Source organism: Cavia porcellus, unplaced genomic scaffold (assembly GCF_034190915.1).
Source record: "Cavia porcellus strain 051 isolate PalLab524CR breed Dunkin Hartley unplaced genomic scaffold, mCavPor4.1 scaffold_10, whole genome shotgun sequence".
NCBI lineage: Eukaryota > Metazoa > Chordata > Mammalia > Rodentia > Caviidae > Cavia > Cavia porcellus.
Genome location: NW_026947493.1, coordinates 84809520 through 84826413, shown reverse-complemented (window position 1 = coordinate 84826413; position 16894 = coordinate 84809520). Strand labels below are relative to the sequence as shown.

The following is a 16894-nucleotide window of genomic DNA, read 5'->3' as shown; positions in this document are numbered from 1 at the left end:
GTTTTCAGACTGAGGACTTTTGTTCCTTCCTAGCGCTCCCAGCTAGAGCGGTGTAGGCATGTTGCCATAAGTTCAAGGCAAGAATCCCACCCTGAGGTGAAGGCCAATGCCTTTGCCAAACTCACTCATCTCCTTCTGAACCTGGTGTTTAGGCGGAGGGGAAGCCTCAGCCTAAGGCATTTAGGACTGAATCAGGACTCACAGGCAATTTCCACACATACATACTCACCTTGGTTCTAATCCTTAGTTATTTGCAAAAATCTCTCTGGCTCCCAGAACCCTAAGGCTCATAAATCAGTCTGCTAAGACCATGTTTTTCTGATCTCCATTAGAACTAGACCTTGCTTTCAAAAATACATTCTATACTCCAAAGCAGATAAATTAGGTAGAAAGCATTTCCAAGATCCAGTAACTAGACACTTTACAAAAAAGATACAGCAAGGAGCTTATAAATAAATCATGTATGAAGACTCTGCATAATAACTGGCATATAAAAAAGATCAAGCACATTTCATTAATCTTTAATTTTACTATTATTATTGCTATTGCTTTTGTTACTGGTGTTATAAATTTATGACAGAATTACTAAATTTGAACAGTGTGGTCTAAATAAACAAGCAATCTGTCTTTTCTAGTTGTAAAGCAAGTGGAAGAAAAACTTCTAAGACAACAAATAAAAGGAGGCAGAGCTAGGAAACCAAACAAGAAAGCCCTAAGCATATTCCTTGATTCCCCAGGTCTGCTCACCTCCTGGACTTGCCAGTTATGTAAGTCAATAAACATTCCCTTTTCCTGAAACTAGTTTAAATTGAGATTGTTTTACCTAAAACAAAATGTACTGACTAACATAACACCTTGTGTCTATAAATCACAAAATGAATGAAGTGCACATATATAATACACACATATGCATATTTGAAAGCTTCATGCCTCTAAAAGTACAAGTGTACATGTCCAATAGCCAGTCTTCACTGTTATTATCACAGCATACAGAGACAGAGACTGAGACAGAGACAGAGACTATTTCACAGGATGAGGAAAGAAGAATTATGAGTTAATGAGTACAGAACTTCTTTTAACGAGAACAAAAATGTCCTAAATCCAGACTGTCATTAGGGCTGCACAAAATAAGAATACTCTTACTAAAAAGCACTAACCTGTGTACTTTGAAAGACTGAGTTTGTGTGACATGTGAATTCTATCGCAGTGAAGGTACGAGTGTGTCTGTATGTGTGTGTGTGTATGTGTGTGTGTGCGCGTGCACGCGCGCACAAGGGAAAGACAAAGGAGGAAGATGGAGGGAAGGAAACAAAAAGGGAGGGAGAAGGGGTGGAGAGGAGGAAGAGAAAGGCAGAGACAAATGGGGAGGAAAGGAGAAAACACCTGAATTTAGAAAACATTAACCAGGGAAAATAAGGGTTAGTAAAAGTTCAGAATAATTAGTTCATAACTATCACTAGGAAACTTAGCATTCTATTAGACAGGAGGGACATGCACTGGAAGAAGTAATCAGCAAATCCACTACAAACAGAAATGTGGTAAATATAAAACATTAAATGGAAAGCAGAAAACAGAGTCCGTACAGTGTAAGTGCCACTTTCCCAATGAAGTACAGGATGTCAAGTCGCCTGCTGAAGATGAGCATCAGGAAAGTGTTAAAAGTGTAAAGAAGAAAAAAATTTGGACTACTCTTGAAAGAACTGGGAAACAGAATCACCTTCTTGATTTATATAATAAAATCAGCAACATCTTAACAGTAAAGTAAGGCCTATTCTTGACTTTTCCTCATTTTTAGTAAAAGTACATTTCATTATTTTCAATGTACTCTTCTTTAGAGTTACTTATATGTAATTCTATAGGGTCAAAATGCTTACTGAAAACAAACACACACAGCCACAGCTTCCCTCTCCCTTTCTCCTGCCCCTGAGAGCCCTGTATCTGCTAAGGGGCTCTGGTAGTGACGAGTGGCTGGAGGCAGTGCGTGCCTGGCACCTAAGCTCTCTGTCACAAAGCAGTGTACTGATGCTCCGCGGGCCCTATGCCAGGAGAAAATCTTCCTGAGGAGCACAAAACTTCTGTACACATATACACGTTTAGCCCATAGGTCTGTCAGACCTCAGAAGAGAGCCCCTAAATAAGAGGGAACCAAAGTCCCCAAATAGAAGCCTCCCCACCAGTGTGGCTGAAAACCCAAGACAGTGGTAGATGCACATCACATAATTCTCACTCTCTCCCTTGCCCTTACAAACAAACGACCATGCCTAATGCCTGATCCCTAAAAAACTGACGGCACTGAGGTCGGAATAATTGGAATAAATTCATAGCTCTACAGGAACTGCTTTAAAGGAGACAATATATATGCCACAGTACAGAATCTGAAGTGTTTACTAAAAATCAGTTAATTTTTCCCTGTTAATCGTACAGTATTCCAGATAAATAAATAATACTTGAGAGTATCGTTTCATGTATGTGTTAACAAAAGTTACGTTCCTCCCCCTGCAGGAGAAGTAGGGTCAGACCTAGACACAGCAATACAACAGGAAGGACTGCTACGGACGGCTGTAAAAACAGGCCAGGGGAACACACCTGCCCACCTGGACACCAAGGGACTCATTCAGGTAGGCACTAACTCATGTTTATGGCTGTCACCTGTTAATTCCAGCTTCTCAGAAAGCTGGGACAGGAGGACTGCAATCTGAAGCCAGCCTGGGCAACTTAGTAAAACTCTGCCTCGAAATTAATAAAAAAGGTGGGAGGGGTGCTGAGTATGTAATAAGTACTCTGGGCTCCAAACCCAGAAATGGAGCAGCTAGTACATGTGACTCAAGGGGTCATATGAACATGCCTTCGTTTGTTGCTGTTGTGTCCTTGCTAAGGTGAAAAAGGAAGCAGTGAGGGATGCATGTGTAAGAGTGTCCGTGTGTACACACACACCTATGTATGTACGGATTTCTTTAGGTATCTTTTGCCTTTCTCTACAGTCACAATAAATAATTTTAACCAAACGCCAATGTCAAGACATTGCAATTAGGCTGTATATCAAATGTTAATGTGATTACCTAAGAAAAAGGAGTATTTCTTTTATATGCCTGAATTTCCCAAATTGATTCAATGTGATGAGCATATTTTTAAAATATATTTTTATTTTGAATTCATACTATTTTTATCTATCCAGATCCAAAGTATCTAAAATAAAATATATGAAAACTGTTCTTTTTCTATAGTTTGTTGCTATTCTTAAACATGAACAATTAAGTTAATCTAATATATGTATATTTTAGATTCTTGATCACAGAGGGGAAAAAAAACAGCAGGAATCTGCACTCTCTTAGACTAAGCCAGATAGTATAAAAAGCTCATGACCAATTATCTGAAACAGCTGCAACTGAGTCACTGAGCTAAATTTTAAAATCAACCTAACTTTGTCTAACAAATTCCAAAAAACACTTAGGAACTTAAAGATACAGGCACTAATTTTGGTTGCTGGTTTGTTTTCATTGATTTCTCATCTGTACATTTTGTTTATTTACAAATAACACCAATCAAAAAACTAACAATTCTTATTTGACATGAAAAAATTTATTAGTACAACTTCAAAATAAATATGGTATCTGAAGTTTCATTTTTTATTAAGGAACTAACTGGATAAAGTCTAAGAAATTTTGAAATGAGCTTAATTTTGAAATTTTGAAACACACCTTAAATTTCAAATGATTATATATTTACCTTGTTTTGGGTTTTTGGTTTTTTTGGGTTTGTTTGTTTTTTGAGGCAGGTACCAGGAATTGAACTCAGGGCCTCGTGCATGTCAGGCAGGCTCTATGCCGCTGAGCTACATCCCCAGCCCTTCCCTGTTTTTTTGAACAATCTAAATTCCGAGACACTGCCAACCTAATTACTTTACATATAACTGCTATCTTTCCATTCACTTTATTCAGTGAGTTAGTATAATTAAATGTTTGATTCTGCATATGCAGCAAGATTCAAGAATTTACTTAAACGCTTTCAGAATACACTCCCTTCTGAAAACTATTCATATATAAAGGTACATGTCTATCACTTGTAATACAACAATAAAAAACTTGTGCTAGGAGAGAGTTCATGGCTATCTCTTGTTTCTATGGGTCTTTTGAGCAGAGGCACTGCCTTCTCATTGTTCTATTTGTTTGTATAGTAAATTGAATTGGAAGATAAACTCTGCCTCCAAAGTCTGCAGCAGATTTACTTTAGGGGGGAAAAAGATAATCTCCCTCCTGAGCAAAAAGCAGCCTGCTTACAACATGTTATGAAAGATTTGATCCAGATTTCCTGTCCTATAACTCAACCCCTGCACTTGCAGATATAATCTGGCCTTTTCCTGTCACCCTGTGGAAACAGAAACTCACAAAGCAGCACAAATGATACTCTGTCTACCGCTAATGCTGTGAGTAATCAACTGTCCTTAATCTCTGTCCCAAAACCTCGTATCTTCTACCCACACTCTGGCAAGATAACTTGTTAGCTTGTAATTAGAGTAAAATCTCAGACATTTTAGAGATCCAGCTGACAATCTAATGAATTGATGCATTGGCTGCTTAGACCTAAATTATAACTGCAAAGTATTGAAAGAAATAAAAATATAAGCCAGGAGTTTGTTACAGTCATTATTGATACAGAATGCAAACTCTTACAGAATAGAAATTGTGAATAACTTTTTCATGGTTTCATTCATTGCAGTGTCTCAAATTTCTAGTACTGTGCCTGGAACACAGTAGGTGATAAATAAATAGGTGCTGAATGACATATAAATCATGTCATCCGAAAAATCATAATGTCTAACACCAACAGATGACTACGTTTACTTATTCTGTTTGGCCTAAAGGTGAAAAAGAATGGAAGAAAAATAGCATGTTAACTCCTAGGAGTTAACATCATACTCCAAGTGAATGGCACATCGGACGCTGCAGTTATGAGCCTTGAGAGAGCTTGAAAGCAGTCTGGCTAGATGGAAGTCTAGCATGAAGGTGAGGTAGCTCTATCCTAGCCAGGAGACAGACAGTCAGACAAAAAATATGCATGCATACACAGATACATACAGATAGAGAAGAGATTATATTAAGTGGTGCTGGTAAACATTAAGGATCATTAGTACAGTTGAAAGGAAGAGAAAACGCTGTAGCTTCAGCCACTGGAGGCTGAGGTGGGAGAATCACTTGAGTCCACAAGTTTGAGATCAGCATGGGTACCCAGATGGGGTGGGGAGGAGAGAGTTGACTCGTGGCAAGAAAGGAGTCTTATTTTTTGAGACTCTCCTAGCATTCCTTAAGGTAAACACTGTCATGTGCTTTACATGCATTATTTCACTTAATCCTTACCAACCCTTTAAGATAAAATACTTTCCTGCAGATGACTTTTATGTTGATTTCTATTTTCTGTACCACTAATCTAAACTGTCCCGATCCAATTTCTAGACAAATTACATTCCAAAATTATCTTTCTTTTAATCTACTATTTGTAACCCAGAATGCATATTCTGATAGAAGTATCTTGAGATCTCTAAGCAATCCACTGAAGCTAAAGTGCTACCATATTGCAATGAATGAAGGAGTAGGAGACTATTTAAAAATGTTACATTGTTAGGTACATTCTTGGGTTACCCTTAGGAATCTGACATTTACCAACAATATTGATTTCCTATAGAAATAAATAGCTGTATATGAAGCTGTGTATGAAATACTGAGAACATGTTCAATTTCCTAGTAGTGGCTTATCAACAACACAAAAAATTAAGATAACTTACATAGTATTTTCTGAGTTCTCTGGGTAAACTGATCTGGACACAGCACATGTTGCCTTTAAGCTCACACATAAAAGTTCCATAATATTCCACTGTGTCCATATTTTGAGTTTCTTTATCTAAATTCAAAAGACTTAGATTGAGTCCTACCTCTCCCACTATAACTTTGTGACCTAATTTACTTCAAGTCTGTTTCCTTGTCCATAAAAAAATACTATTTTCACTGCATTAAGGAATTACTAAAAGTATGAGATAATCTGTGAAATTTTTAAGCTATAAACATCACAGATTGATGCTGTTTTACATATGAATACCTACTACGGAACTGGTTTTAGAGAAATGTATTTTTTATTGACAAGTGAAAATTCCACTCATGTATTTCTAGTGTACAGTATTCTGATGCATGTATACAATGTGTGGGATGGCTAAATCAAGCTATTTAAATATGCACTGTGCCAAATGTCTATCTTTTTTGTACTAAGGACACTTAAGATCTACTTCTCAGCAATTTCCAAGTACACAATATATCCTTAACTATAACTATGCTATACAACACACCTCTTGAACTTATTCCTCCTAAATGAAATTTTGTGTTCTTCCATCAACATCTCCCCTATCCTATCCTAAACCCCTTGGTAACAACCAATTAACTCTTTATTTCTTAAAGTCAGCTTTTTTTAAGCTTTCACACATAAATTGAGTGTAGTAGCACAGCCTACTAGGAGACTGAGGTAGTAAGATCATAGATTTGAGGCCAAAGGGCAATTAGGGACACTCTGCCTAAAATAAAAAGGGCAAGGACATGCAGTCCAGTAGGAGACCACTTGCTTAGCATGTGCAAGGCTCCAAATTCAATCTCCAGGACTGCCCAAAACTTACACATATCTTTTGTGCTCAGTTTATTTCACTTAACATAGTGTCCTCACTGTAGGATCCATGCAAGTCTGCATCAAGAGGTCACAGGGTCTGTTGTGGAAGGCTGAAGAATCTGTGTTGGGAACGAGAAGACATCCAAGATGAAGACCACAGCTTCTCAGAAGAAAGAGAAATAAGCATTACTGCGGTAAGCCTCTCACACCCGGGGAGGGTCTTCTGTGTTCAGTAAATCCCTCCAGCCATACCCAGAACTATGCTGACCCAGTTTAGCTGGGTGCTTTTTACTCAAGCTGACACAATTAGTCAATTATTACCATGTCTTTTCAAGAAAGACTGAAGTGTGAGAATGTACCGCATGATCTCTGTTCCTCCATGGATGGATTCTTAGGCTAAGTCATACCGGCTACTAAGAACAGTAGGAATACGGGAGTGCAGATGTCTCCTCAATAGACTTCCTATCCTTTGTAGATATAACCAGTAGTGATTTAATGCTCCGAGAAACCTCCCATACTGTTTTCACATTGGCTATACTAAACTATGCTCCTACAATAGTATTCTTTTCTCCACATCCTCTCCAAAATTTCTGTCATCCTTCTGATAACAGATAAACAGACATGAGGTGATAGCTCCACATGGATTTAATATGCATTTGCCTGATTATTAGTGATGTTCGCATTTTAAGTTGGCCATTTGTATGTCACCTTTTATGAAATGTCTGTGCGGCTTCCGGGAGAACATGGCGGACAGATAACAGCAACTACCAGAGGCTCTCTGAAAGGCTCGGCTCAGAAGTCAGGAATGATGCGGACTAAGGAGTCATGAGCCGGTAGAGATATGCTCTGCTGACTCAGGAACGAACTGGGCTGAGAGAAACCAACTTGGAATGCAGTCCTGGTGCTAAAATAGAAACAGAAAAGACTCGGTGTGGAGGCTGGACCCCGCGCCATTGGAAACCGCGATTTGGGTTTCCCACCGCTCGGTGGCTGGCTGCCTCCACAGCGGCTCGGCAAGGAGAGACGCGCAGAAGCTCTGGGAACAGGAGTCTGCGAACGGAGTCGAAAACAGGACGGACAAGGAGGCGTACACTGCCTTGTGGCGAGGTGAGTGAGAGAAACTGACACTCTACCACAGTTTGACTCCAGCGGAGGACTTTCTGGGCTTGGGCAGTCATGTAAGAGCAGGGTGCGGTGGCGACTCCAGCCACACATTCCCCTCTCGGACGGGATTGGTGAAAAGTGCCTGGCCTGCGTGACGCTGCGGGCGGACTTGGTAGGCTGGCCTAACCCAGATCCCAGAGCCTGACGGTGGCCCGGAGGAGCGACTGACTCCCGCGTAGGCTGCCTAGTCCCTAACTCCCTGGTGCACTGCAGTGGGTGGGAACACCTAGCCAGCGCAATTTGATCAGGCTGTGGCGATAGGCAGGGAAGCTGGGCCTCCTATGTAAGCTTGCATATATATAAGGAACAGAGAATATGGGGAAGGGAAGCAACAAGAAAGGCTCCTTGGCCCCCAATTCTGAGAAACAGGCAATAGCAGACACCACACCAATAGACATTAAGCGCCATATAGAGAGCCTCATAGACCAATTCAGGAATGAAGTTATCAACGACCTGAAGCTAGAAGTATGCAGAATAGTTAGAGAAATGCTAAGCACCACCCAGGAAAAAACAGATGGTGGAATGGAAGAACAGAAAAAGAGGGGAGAATTGTTTGATGGAGAAAACAGAGAAAGCATAGAGTACGTGAAGCAGGTTCAAAGGGACTATCAAGAAATTAAGAAGTCTATGCAAGACTGGCATAACAGCTTGAAAGAAACTAAGGACAGACTATCTGAACTGGAGGGCAGACTTGTAATATGGGAGAATGAAATGAAAAACTTCTTAAAAATAACAAAGAAACAAACAGCAATAATACAAAGACAAGAAGATGATAAGAGGAGCCATAACTTAAGGATTAAGAACATAAAAGAAGAAGTAGGGACACAAACAAGTGAACTACAAAAGCTACTCACAGAAATAATCCAGGAGAATTTTCCTAATTTAGCAAAAGGTAAAGATACTCAGATGTATGAGGCATACAGGACCCCAGCTACCTACAACCCTAACAGAGAAACACCCAGGCATATAATAATAAAAATTCCAGAAATTTAATACAAGAACAGAATATTAAAAGCTGTAAGAGACAAGAAACAGACCACTTACAAGGGAACACCCATCAGAATTACAGCAGATTTCTCTGCACAAACCATCAAATCACGAAGAGCATGGGGGGAAATAATTCAAGCTTTGAAAGATAATAATCTCCAGCCAAGATTGAGATACCCTGCACAACTGTCCCTGGAAATTGATGGAAAAACAAGGTGCTTCCAGGATAAAGAGGAACTGGGGGAATTTGCAACCACCAATTCAACCCTACAGAAAGTATTGCAGGATATTCTAAAAAAATAAAAATACAAAGAACCCAGAAATAGTGGCGGGGAGGCCACAACGAATGGAGCAGAGAACAAAATGAAGAAGACAAACTGACAGCTACTGACAGAAAAAGAGCTCAACAGAAATGAGACAGAGAAGATTGGATGATAGGAACAGCTATTATGGAGAAAATGACATCTTAATAGGTAATACCGATTTAGTACCATCTTGTTTTGAAGTCTCATCTAGCTTTTGTTCTTCTGTCTCCAATGGTCTAAACAGGTTGTATCTTATTGGATTTTATTATATACGATAGTATAAGCAAAAACCTTTTAAAGACAAGGAGATTATACAGAAACCATTGTTCATTTTCTGTTAGTTGATTCTAAATACTCTGTAATGCTGTCATTCTCTTAAATGGTTTTACATTGTTTTGATATATTTAATGCTACAGTATACGAAGTTGTACTCAAGGACTTCAAGGAAAGAGTCAATATGGTAACTACTTTTGGGTCGGAATTATCTGGTGGTGAAACACTATTCTGCTTAAATGGTTATGTTTTGATCTGCGCTGTTTCGCTGTTATGCCCTCTTTTTTCTCAATCTCCACTCCATTATTTACTTTTTTATTTTTATCCGTTTAATTAAAGGGGAAAAAATAGCAGGATATAATATAGTAACCCACTTGGACTTTCCATTATCTTGATTTGAAGCCCTGTATTACTCTCACCATCTTGTTTTTGACTGATGTTCCCCTATCCTGTTTTGCTGGATAGTATCAGGTTCGAAAGTTTAGGCATCAGCTGTGAAGATAATGAGATTCATTATAACGCCCATTCTCGTTGACTTTTATCTACTTTTGAAGACCTACAATGTCTCCAATGTTTTGGTTTTGTCGGTTTTGATCTTTACTGTTTTGTTCAATTTTATTATAACTGATGATATAGGCAATTCTATTAGAGATAGCGGGAGGCATTATGGTAACCATTGTTGATCACCTTGTGTATTATGTTTTTATATTATCTATTAGGTCCACCCTTTTGACTTGACCAGTTCTGTTCTGTTATGTCTCATTTGGTTTTACTCTCTTCCAAAAAAGCAATAAGAACCGTGGGAGCAATGAAACCCAAAATGTGTAATAGTCATTGTACAAAAGAGAGGAAAAGAAAGTGCTCTAAACTATATAACTGCATGTATATTTAAGTGTATAAGATAGAAAATGATATCACAGAGTTTTATTGGATCATTGAACAGAACTGTTTGCAGTATCATTGTTGGAATGTCCACTCTACAAGCTTTAATTTTGTCACTTGAACAATTATTTCTAAGATGACAATATGTAATCCATTAACTAATGATTTCCTACTGTTCATTTTTTTCTTCTGTAAATCTGTATAACTTGTACCCTTTCACTGTTTTTTTTTCTTTTCTCCTTAAATAAAAAATAAAAAAAAAGAAATGTCTGTGCAAGTTTTTACCTATTTTATGAGCTTTTCTTGATTCATTTTTACTGTTTACTTGTTTCTTTCTTAAACTGTACCATGCACAAATAGACATCATCAAAGCCTGACCAGGCCTGGGCCAGGGATGTAGATCAGTGCTAAGAGTGCTCCAGCATGTGCAAGGCTCTGGATTTGATCCTCAATGTTACAATTTAAATTAAAATTAAAACTAAAAAGAAAAACAGAAACAAAGTCTGACCAGTACATATCTTAGAGTTGTTTTACATTTCTACATTCTATGTTAATACTACATCTTTCTGTTTTGTAAGCCCAAGGAAAATGTTTATCTACTCTACCATAAAGAATGCTTGTAAAAAAATTAAATAACCCATTAATTTCTTTGTATAAAATTTCTCTTCAATCTCAAAACCACAGACTGGTCCCTGTATGTTCTCAGCTAGAAAAAGTAAACAGAGCTTCTTCCTAGAGTTTACCAACCAAAATAAGTTACCACACTATCTGTTCAGTTACAATCCTAGAAAAACACTTTGGACCAAACATAATAGTGCTCCCCGCAAACCACAGTATGACGGACTTATTTTATCATTGGCTTTTCCTACCTTTTGCTACTTTTGCTATCTCCGATCGTGTCAGTGTATCACAACAGTGTACTGAAGACACACAACCACCCCACTTTTGGTGTACTTACTACTTACTATCCTACTGAGTACTTGATCTCTGAGTTCCAGCTCTGAAATAAGCACAATAGTATCTGCTTCCCAGGACTTTTGCTATAATTTAGTGAAGTGATACATGTAGACCCATCACTATTGTTCTATAGTTTCAGTCCCTCTGAACTTTGCTCTTTAATTCAGATTCTCTTCATTATTCTAGGTTTAGGGGTCTGTGGAAACTCATGAAATTTGATTCCTACTCATTTTCTTTTATTTAGCCAACTGAAAATCCAACTTATCCCTGATTACTCAAAACTATCTTAACAAAAATGCACCAACTTTGGCCACCATTTGGAAAGAACTGAACGTGAAAAGCAGAGCAGCCAGCCAAGTTTGGCCTCCTGGCACTCTGCCAAAGCTAAAGTTGAATCCTGACAAAGCTACGGTAGTGCTTTTGGTTGTGATCAGCTCACTAATGGGGCTAAACCTAAAAGGATTTAAATCCAAAAGATATGTTTCAGCCTGTTGTGCCACTTTTAGAATGAATAATCACACTGCTGAGCAACGCTACTGGTATTTTTAATACCAGATTCAAAAATTTAACATCTAAGTAAAGATTAGGCTTTCTAGCAATGTAGTACACTGATAAACAGTTTGGAAATAATAAAGGTAACTGTTAGCCTCCTATCAAGGGAGAAGCATTTATACCTCTACTTCTGCTATCCTAACCTCTACTACAGCTAATTCTCACACAACTAGGGTACAGTTCCACTGAAAGAAATAGGGTACAATTTCATTTAAAGTGCTGAATTAACCATACATAATGCCACTTTAAAGTTGTAAATAACAATTAATATTGACAAGATATTCACAAAGTTCTTTTAGGCTGAAGGAGGTAATAGTAACCTGGACATCTCAAGCTAAAGAGATGTTCCTCTTGATTATTTAAAATAGAAAACCAATACTGCATGGCTTTTAGATTAGTCTCTACTGATTCTTATTTATTGGCCAAAAAGAACAGTCAGCAGCTTTTTTCCTATAAAGGGCCAGACTATATGTATTTTAGGTTTTGTGAGTCTACAGTCAAATTTAAGGATAAGATATACTAACATTATGACAGAAAATGAACTTACACAAAATTCTTATGACAAAATTCAAATAATTAAGAATAATAAAACAGGTCTGCTAATAAGGTTGTGTGGTTGCAGGATAACACTTCATTCAGCTGAGATTAAAAGTTAGTATTCCAATTATTTTTCTTTTTTCCCAACTCTTCCAAATCAAATACAAATTTTTCACTTGTTCGGGCGTAACTGTAATACAATTTTAGGCTCCACTTTAGAAAACTTTTTCACACAGAAAATACCAAACACTAAGTGTCAATCAAATCACTCCATAAAAATATGATTTCAATGTGTGATATCTTGCTTAAAGGGACTGAATTGGAATCATGCTTGAGCATTTGCCTTTTAGCATGTCATTACACTGCAGACTATCATGCGGTGATAGCTCTTCAACTCAGTTAAATTACTTTTGAAATATGTAAATTTCTTTTGAATGTGCATCAAAGCCTGAAAATGCTGGTAAAACCATACTCTGAAAGTATCATAAAGAGCCAGGCATGGTGGCTCACACCTGTAATCCCAGCACTCGGGAGGCTGAGGCAGGAGGATCGTTGTAAGTTCGAGACCAGCCTGGGCTACAAAGTGAGCTCAAGACCAGCCTGAATTGCATAGTGAGACCCTGTCTCAAAAAGACAAAAAAAAAAGAGAGAGAGAGAGAGAAAGAAAGCACATCTAAAAGCCTGTGCAGGAACAGAGAGCTTGCCACTTGTTTTTAACTACTGACAGGCATGGGGAGTACACAAAACAGTTTGAAACTATTTGTCACTGAAATGACTTTATCACAGCAATGATAAATTAAGCTCCATTCTAGAACTCGTAAGCTCCACATACAAGCACAGTTTTGCCTGTACAGTATGCACAACGTACAGGCTGAACTTTACCAATCCTATACCAGAAGCAAATGTTCAAACCCATCCAGCAAGTTGGGCAGACCCTAGCTCAAAAGACAAAGAAAACAGTTCAGTGTTAGAGCCGAGCTCAAAAAAGAATAAAAATAAAATGTTTACATACACCTGCTAAGACAGCAGCCTTCTGATAGAAAGTCACGATATAGTTTCCATTTCAGATTAAAATACACAAAACTAAAAATGATTAAGTCTACAAGACAGAAAAAAGTTCACTGTGAACATTATTGATTCATTAACACATGACAATGCTACTATGTTCTGCTGGGTATCTACTCATATCACAATGAATAATCACAGCATTTAAATTCCCTAAACTTCCATAAGCTTTGTAAATTTGCTTAACTAGTCCTGTGCTATTAAGTATTTTTTTTTTGTGTACTGGTGATCAAACACAGGCATGTTCCACTACTTAGCTACATGTATCCTGTCCCTTTTTATTTTTATTTTTTATTTTGAGACATAGTCTAGAAAGGCTGCCCAGACTGAGCTTGAATTTGCAGTCCTCCTGCCTCGCTCATTCATAATGCAAGGTTACAGGCATGAGCCACCATATCCAATGTACAGGCATAATATTATCTTTATCAGATTTAACACATCTTAGAAGATGCTACTTCAGGTCACACTGAATTGTTTTCTCAAAATCTCTGAAAATGTTCTTGCCTCTATTTGCTCCACACTATTCACAGAAGCTTATTCAAATTCAGTATTGACCCCTCTACTAAAAACAGGAAAGTTTGATAGTATATTGCTGTCAACTCATCAAGAACCAAGAAAAACTACATAACATCACTCGCTTTGTTTTTTTAATCAACTATGGAGGTTGCTCCCAATATGCTTAACTTTGAGAAGCGGTTCTCATCAAAAGGCTTAATAATTTAAGCAAGTTTATTTTTTCTAGACACATCTTTTTCAGTTGTTGAACTTATAATGTCATTAATGACCCATGATAAATGGATTTCTTTGCTTGGCTAAATTAATCACAATGACCTTTACTTTGGTTACAGCCTCATTTTCATTTTTTAACTCTTACAAAGGAATTCTGTTATAATGAAATATTCCATTTTAAATTTCCAAAATTTCTGTAGTTGAGAACATTTTGATGGGTGCTTAGTCTGAGAATGTCATATTTTTTAGTATAATTATATCTTCAATACATAATGAATATAATGCTTTTGTCATGTAAGCCGGTAACTAAATAATCCACATTCTACTGTGCTTTCAAAGCACATTTGTAGTCCACTTTCTCTTCTTGTTTTAACATGACAGATACTCATTGGTATTTTAAAAATAAATTAACTTGGCTATGCCCAGTGACCCCTGTCTGCCAGCAGCTGGCTGCATTCAGCATTGGAAGCCACAAGTGCACGAGGTGATTTCCAACATACTGGAAAGTTTTGGAACATGGCTCTGAGCTGCTAAGGCCCCACCCTGTGACCCAAATCACTCCAGGATGCACCAGAGGTCCCTATGGGCCTATCTGGGCCATGGCCAGTGACTACCTAGTGGCCAGAAGCTGCCTGCATTCAGGCTCGCAAGCCAGAAGTGCATGAGGTGATTTCCAACCCACAGGGAAGGTTTGGTGCATTGCTCTGAGCCTGGAAATACAAGAAAATGAAAAAACAAAAGAGCAAAATGCAATCTCAAACCTCCAGCCCATCCCAAGCAAGCCTAGGAGACATGGACATAGAAGAAAATGTAAGCCATACACCTGAAACTCCTGAAATGATAGCAAATGAAGTAAAGATACAACTCTGGGAAGCTATAAAAGAACTCAGAGCAGAAATATTTCCCAGGTAAAAGAAGAAATGATAAATGCAGTGAAAGAAATGCTGAACATATCTAAAGAAAACATAGCTAAAAAAAATAGAGGAACAATGCAAAAAGATGGAAACCTTGAATGAACAATATAAGAAACAGAATGGATAAAGCAGATTCAAAGAGATAGACAGGAAATCAAAAATTCCATCAGAAGTTGGCAAAACCACCTCAACAAAAGTGAAGATAGTTGTGAACAGGAAAGGAAAGATCTTTTAAAAATAGCAAGGAATCAGGAAATAACAATTCAACAGTTGCAAGATAATGCAAAGAAAAACAACGTAAGATTGATAGGGATAAATGAAAAAGAAGGGGACAACACAAATGATATCAAGAGGCTATTTACAGAAGTAATAGCTAAAAATTTCCCAAACATGAGAATGGAAACTGACATATAGATCAGTGAAGCATACAGAACTCCAAATAGCCATAACTAAAATAAAACTACATCCAGACATATAATAATCAACATCTCACTAATCAAACATAAGAATAGACTATTAAAAGCTGTTAAACAGAAGACACAGATCACCTATAAAGGAAAGCCTATCAGAATCAAAGCAGATTTCTCAGCACAAACAATGAAGTCAAGAAGATGAACTGAAGTACTGCAGATCCTAAAGGAAAATGACTTCCACCCATACTTATATACCCTGCAAAACTGTCCTTCAAAATGTGAAATAAGATACTTCCACAACAAAGAACAGCTGGAGAACTTCATGACCACAAAACTAACCCTGCAAAGAATACTGAAAGACATTCTAGATAGACATAGGGAAAAAACCACTAAGCAAGGCAAACAATTAAACAGAGTGGAAAGGTAAAGAATCAACAGCAGAAAGCTAACATGTCAAAAATAAACATATATGTATATCAGTTATGACTATTAATGTAAATGCCTCAATTCACCAATTAAAAGAAACAAACTTGCAGAATGGATCAAGAAACAACATCCAACCATATGCTGTACACAAGAAACCCATCTAACCCAAAAGAAAACTCATAGACTGAAAGTCAAAGGATGGAAAACAATACTTCATGCAACAGGAACCCCCTGACAAAAAAAAGCAGGGTTAGCTATTCTGTTTGCAGACAACATGAATTTCAAACTAAGAATGATCAAAAGAGGGGCTGGGGATTTAGCTCAGCGGCATAAGTACCTGCCTTGCAAGCAGGTGGTTGAGTTCGATCCCTGGTACCGATAAAAATGAAAAAGACAAAAAAAAAAAAAAAAAAAAAAGAATGATCAAAAGAGATAAAGAATGTCAGTACATATTAGTTAGGAGAAAACTTCAAGAGGGAGAGATAACAATCTTAAATATCTATGCACCAAATTTGGGAGCACCCAGCTATACAAAACAAGTATTAACAGAAATGAAAAATCAAATAAGCAATACACAATTATAATAGGAGAATGTAACTATTCACACTATTCACTTAACGTGCCATTGACACAAAGGGAAAGATCAACTAGACAAATCAACAAAAAAAGAACTGAATCACACCTGTGAACAAATGGACTTGGATATATACAGAGTGTTCCACTCAACAACATCAGAATATACAATCTTCTCAGCAGTACATGGGAAATTGTCTAAAAGAGACCATATACTAACCCATAGAACACACTTAAGAAAAGGCAAAAGAACAGAAATAATCCCATGGATGTTGTCAGATCATAGTGCTATGAAACTAGAAATAATGACAAAAGAAACTGCAAAAACCCTACAAACGCATGGAAATTGTATAATACACTCCTCAGTAATCAGTGGGTCACAGAGGAAATTAAAGAAGAAATTAAACAATTATCTACAAGCAAATGAAAATACAAATACAACTTACCAGAACCTGTGGGATGCAATGAAAGC

At 37.6% G+C, this 16894-nt stretch overlaps 1 protein-coding gene across 30 annotated transcripts in view; it reads right to left on the bottom strand.

Moving 5' to 3' along the window:
- Rims2 (regulating synaptic membrane exocytosis 2) overlaps positions 1 to 16894 on the bottom strand; it is a 518293-nt gene that overhangs the window by 463241 nt on the left and 38158 nt on the right. The gene's annotated exons all lie outside the window — the stretch shown is intronic.